Below are 6,146 nucleotides of genomic sequence, written 5' to 3'. Positions count from 1 at the left end.
CCCTGTTGGTAAGAACATTCACTGGGATACCAGTTTGGAAAACCAGTTTGGTGCTTCCTTTAAAAGTTGAGCATTTACATACCATATAACCCAGAAATCCCCCTCCTGAGCAGTACTTGCCCAACAGAAATGAAAGCATCTTCCCAGGAACACTTGTACACAAATGTTCATAGCAGTTTTCTCCAAAGTAGCCCAAACTAAAGCCACCACAATACCTCAATGGGAGAAAGAATAAATAAACTATAATACATCCATACACTGCACTACTCCTCAGCAATAAAACGCCATAAATTTCTGTCACACATAACAACATGGATGAATATCAAAAACATTATGCTGAGCGAAAAAAGCCAGATCAAAAGGCATGCATCCTGTGGAGTCTATTCATGTGAAAGTCTAGAACAGGCACAACGTATCTAGAGTGACAGGTCAATGGCTGCCTTGGCCATGAGAGCGGGAGGCATATGCCCTCTGATTAAATATTCTATATCTTAATTGTAACAATGGTTGCATGGATATATATGTTTTCAAAACTCCTTGAAATATAAACTTAAAATGGGTGTATTTCATTGTAAGTCAATTGCACCTTAATAAAGTTGATTATGAAAAAGATTTTCATCCCAGTGGGATATTTTTACATTATGAAAACTGAAAAACTTAAAAAATCTTGAAAAAAAGTTTTGTTACACAAAAGGAAGCTTTGTTAAAGAAATAATGACATAGCCTCATGTTGAAGAATTATACAGTTATTATACAAAATGTGAAGACTATTTAATGGCATATAAAAATGATCAGAATAGACTTTTAAGAGAAAAGAGTCACATAACTGTATATGAATTGCACCTCTCTAAAATTTTCAAATGAGCCCTTACAGCGTGAAATTTAATTTCCTTTGTGTTTGCATGCTCTGTTATTTTTTTAAAGTCTTGGCAAAATGCTTATTTAACTGCAAATTATTGTGGTGCCCAAGGATACATTTTTTTTGTCCCAGACTTTATATTCATAATTGAGAAGAAAGAAGAGCATAAGTACATAATCAGTTTCCTCACAACCTGGAATTCTACCCAGCCACATGGAGAAACGCATTTTGGAGGGCTTTTGTTTGTTTGTTTAACAGGATTGAACCAAACCAGGCACACTGAAAATATTTCATATTAAAAATGTGGTATAAATAATGATGTGTAGAAAAACACATTTAGGCGGGGCTTATGGTGATTGTGCTATTTTCTTTCCTGAAAATTAAAGTTCATGAATTTTTGCACAGTGCATGATTTTATGTCTAAATATAATTATATACATTCAGAAGAAATTATATTTTCCTTTATTTCACATTTAGTCTAAGATTTTATCATGTTAATTGTCCTTGTGGGTATTTGTGTGTCAGAGGAGCATTTCGCATTTTAGAGCTAACCAGTTCTCTCTAATTGAGGGAATGGGATCGGAAATGGAGTCCTCGGGCAAGCTGTCTGGGAGGGAAATTGACTATCAGCTCCATTTAAGTTTCACAGAGTTAAAATTACAAATGATCTATTATAATTCCTGGAATGAATACTCTACCAATAAAATATTTTAAGAATCATTTTACTTTTCTCAAAGCATCTTTAGTGCCTCCCAGAGGTCAACGAAATAAAGGATTGGAGCCCTGACTGGGTGGCTCAGTTGGTCTGAGCATCATCCCTTACACCAAAAGCTTGTGGACTCAATTTCCAATCAGGGCACATACCCAGGTTGTGGGTTCAGGGTGGGTACGGGAGGTAACAGTTTGATGTTTCTCTCTCACATTGCTGCTTCTCTCTCTCTCTAAAAAAGCAATAAAAACATATCCTCAGGTGAGCATTAGAAAGAAAGGAAGGAAAGGAGGCAGTGGGGGAGATGGGGAGGGAGTGAAGGAGAGGGAGGGAGAGAGGAAGGGAGCCAGGGATGAAGGAAGGAAGGAAGAAGAGAAGGAAGGAAGGAAGGAAGGAAGGAAGGAAGGAAGGAAGGAAGGAAGGAAGGAAGGAAGGAAGGAAGAAAGGGAGGGAGGGAAGGAAGTCTTTATTTTGAGTATGGAATTCAAGTCCTTCCCTTGATTCTACCACTTATCAAGTACAACTTTGGGCAAGGTACCTCTTCTGTCTAAGCTTCTGGTTTCTTTTTTAAAAAAATATATTTTATTGATTTTTTACAGGCAGGAAGGGAGAGGGATAGACAAACATCGATGAGAGAGAAACATTGATCAGCTGCCTCCTGCACACCTCTCACTGGGGATGTGCCCGCAACCAAGGTACATGCGCTTAACCGGAATAGAACCTGGGACCTTTCAGTCTGCAGGCCGACGCTTTATCCACTGAGCCAAACCAGTTAGGGCAAAGCTTCCAGTTTCTTAGTTGTTTAAGAAATACACTGGGAGAGTAATGTCTTTCCTATAGATGTGTTATGGGCAATAAATGAAATAAACCATTGAGCACACTGTATGGCATATAGTGAATAGTTAGTAGTGGGAACTATTCATTTCATGTGTTACTATTATATGATTTGTTTATTCCCCTACTGGGTTTTAACTTAAAGGATTACTGTTGTTTTTATTTTTCTATTTCCTATTCAATGGATATTTATTGAAGGCCCACCATTGCCAGGCATCTTGCTGGGTGTTGAGGCTATTAATGTGTTGAGTGTTTTTCCTTCCACGACCCGCGTGGAGTAGGGTTCGGTACCTGAAAGAGGAGCCGCACAACAAATGAGAGAAAAGACACGAGATAATTTTGCAATATCAGAGGTCCAGGCGGGCAAGTCCAACTCAAGGAGAGGGACTTCCACCCATGCTCAGGCTGCTCCAATCTTTTATTGATCTGGAGTAGCCCTTAGGCAAGCGACCCCCCATTAACAGGCAGACTAACCCATCAGCAAGGATTTACATAATAATAAATGGGGGAGTAGTTTCAGCTACCACTGTCTGGACAAACAGAGGTGGCGCCTAGCTCCGGGCTTTGCTAGGGCTTCAAAGGCACCCAGCCTTCCGGGGTTTCGGGAAGTGCTCTGTCTATGCTTATCAGATAGTGAAGGCAATAAACAGTTTCCCACATTAATGGTAAAGAAAATGAATTTGGCAGCAGCCTTCAGGTAGCTGTCAGTCTGATGGGGAAGACAGTTAATAAACAAGAAAAGAACAAATCAACAAACGACAAGTGCTGGAGAGGATGTGGAGAAAAAGGAACCCTTGTGCACTGCTGGTGGGAATGCAGACTGGTGCAGCCACTGTGGAGAACAGTATGGAGTTCCCTCAAAAAATTAAAAATGGAACTCCCATTTAACCCAGTGATCCCACTTCTAGGAATATACCCCAAGAAATCAGAAACACCAATAAGAAAGGATATGTGTACCCCTATGTTCATAGCAGCACAATTCACCATAGCTAAGATTTGGAAACAGCCCAAGTGCCCATCAGCAGATGAGTGGATTAAAAAACTGTGGTACATCTACACAATGGAATACTATGCTGCTGTAAAAAAGAAGGAATTCTTACAGCATGGATGGAACAGGAGAGCATTATGTTAAGTGAAATAAGCCAGTTGGAGAAAGATAAGTACCACATGATCTCACTCATCTGTTGAATATAATGAACAACATAAACTAATGAACAAAAATAGAACCAGAGACATAGAAGCATCGAACAGACTGTCCAAACTATGAGGGAAGGCAACGGGTAAGGGGATAAGAGATCAACCAAAGGACTTGTATTCATGCATATGAGCATAACCAACAGACACAGACAGTAGGGGAGTGAGGGCATGTGCTGGGGGATAGGAGTGGTTGGGGAGGGGTCAATGGGAAGAAAAGGAGACTCATGTAACACATTAAACAATAAGGCACTTAAATTAAAACAAAACAAAACAAAAACAGAAATCTTAAAAGTAAAAAGAAATTCAAAGGGGAAAATAGCTGATGAGAGATATTAGCATGGGGTAGAGGGAGGGAGATTTCATTTTGGTAATTACCAGAGAAGGCCCTAAAGGGTGAGGTTGAACCCGCAGAAAAGAGTTGGGCATCATGCAAAGAGCTGAAGGGAAGGGGCCCTAGCAGAGGGAACAGCATGGGTAACAGTCCAGATGCACAGAGCTTGTGTGTGAGTGAGCAGAGAAGAGGCTGGACATTAGTCAGTGGAGGGGAGAGAGTCCTGAAGGGGAGATGGTCCAGGGAAGTCGGGGCGGGGGGGAGGGGGCAGGGGCAGGCCTCTGCGTCATGGCAAGGAGTTTGGGTGGCATTCTGTGCTAAGGAAACCATGGAAGGATGTTAAGCAGAGAAGTGATAACATGCAATTTCACTGTAAAGAGACCATTGTGCAGGGTGCGGAGGGTGGAATGAAGGGGGCCAGGGAGGCGGGATGGTAGAGGAAGGGCATGAGAATGGGCGAGGAGGCCTAGCATCTGGCTCCACCTGTCTCTCAGTCCTCATCAGAGATCCTTTCCCTTTGCCTCCTGTGCTGCAGCCACATCTGTCTCCCTTTCCAATGTGGTCCACTGGCTGCTCTCTGCGGGCCTCTGCCCTGTCTCCCCATGTGCTGGACGCTCCTCCCGGGACCACTGCCTGAGAGGCCTGTTCTTTATTTCAGGTCTCAGCTTGAAGCCACCTTCTCAGAGAGGCCTCTCTTGCTTACTACTAGGTGCATCCCTAATGCCTCCTCTGGATTAGTGCTGAATTGTTAAATTTAATATTTAGTTCATTATAAAAAGAACATCTGCATTAAAAAAGTAAATCTAATATTTGAATAAATCAGTTTAATTATGTCTACTGTTTTGTCATGGAAAATTTTAGTAGTTGCTTTGGGAAGTTTGAAACCACAGTAAAGAAACAATTCTGCAGCCCAGCCGGCCACTAGACAGCCCCGCCGTGAGGGCAAGGCTGCTTCCCTCAGCACAGGAGCGAGGCGGGCCGGCTTTCCTGCTTTTTCTCCCGCAGCCTCTCCTTGTCTTCATGCCCTTTGTAGGCTGTGGTATGATCGGACCAAAGGTGGCTTGTCATGGGTGCTATTAATCATGCCTTTGGAAGTTTTGCCTCATTAGAAATTTTCAAGGTATGAAATTTGGCTTTTTCCTTTCAATTCATCTGGACACGATACAAACAATTCAAAAAGAGAATTATTTTCTCAAAATTATAACCTAAATAGGGTTTAACTAAAATTTAAATATACATTCTAAAGGCTTTTTTTGTTTGTTTACCTGCCAATCCTTACTTATTTAAATAGTTGAGAGTTCTTCACAGTGGCATTTATACATAATAAGATGAATAGCTTTCATAATTATCAGATACTGTAGCAGTTATTCTTGTGATGATATATATTTTTATTTTAACTGACTGTAGAATTTAAAGCATAAAGTAGATTTTTATGCCAAATTACATCTAGAATCCTTAGCTATAGTTCAGTGGTTCTCAACCTTCTGGCCCTTTAAATACAGTTCCTCATGTTGTGACCCAACCATAAAATTATTTTCGTTGCTACTTCATAACTGTAATGTTGCTACTGTTATGAATCGTAATGTAAATATCTGATATGTAGGATGGTCTTAGGCGACCCCTGTGAAAGGGTCGTTCGACTGCCAAAGGGGTCATGACCCACAGGTTGAGAACCGCTGCTATAGTTGAAAATGAATACTTAGATATTAACAGTAAATTTTAATAATATATTTTGTTTGTATCACTAATGTTACTTTGACTAGGAATGCTGGAAACCTCCATGATTACCCAATCATTAATTATTAGCAAGTTTAGGGATGAAAAAATGACCTTGAAGTAGGCATTTAGCTACTTCGCCTTCCGAAGTCTGGCCGTTAGTAGAGGTATACTAATGACTAGCGGATTTTCCTGATTTTTAAAATTATCTATATTCTTTCTTTAGAATGCTACTCCATAGGGACCCTATCTTATTTATATCCTTTATTTAAATATTAATATTCATTTTAACATCAACCAGTTTGTTGAGCACTACTATTTTGGAACATATGGTGTTAACATTAGAAGAACAAAATACAGATCACTAGGAATTTGGAATCTAATAGCTGATGCCGCTGTAGGCAAAATATTTCAAACAAGCAATTTAATAAACGCTTTTCACAACTTAGGTCTAAAGTATTATGGTTTTTTTTATTGATTGATTTTAGAGAAAGGAAGAG

Source organism: Myotis nattereri (assembly GCF_964212035.1).
Source record: "Myotis nattereri genome assembly, chromosome: 1".
NCBI classification, from domain to species: Eukaryota; Metazoa; Chordata; class Mammalia; order Chiroptera; family Vespertilionidae; genus Myotis; species Myotis nattereri.
Note: the sequence above shows the minus strand (reverse complement) of the source record.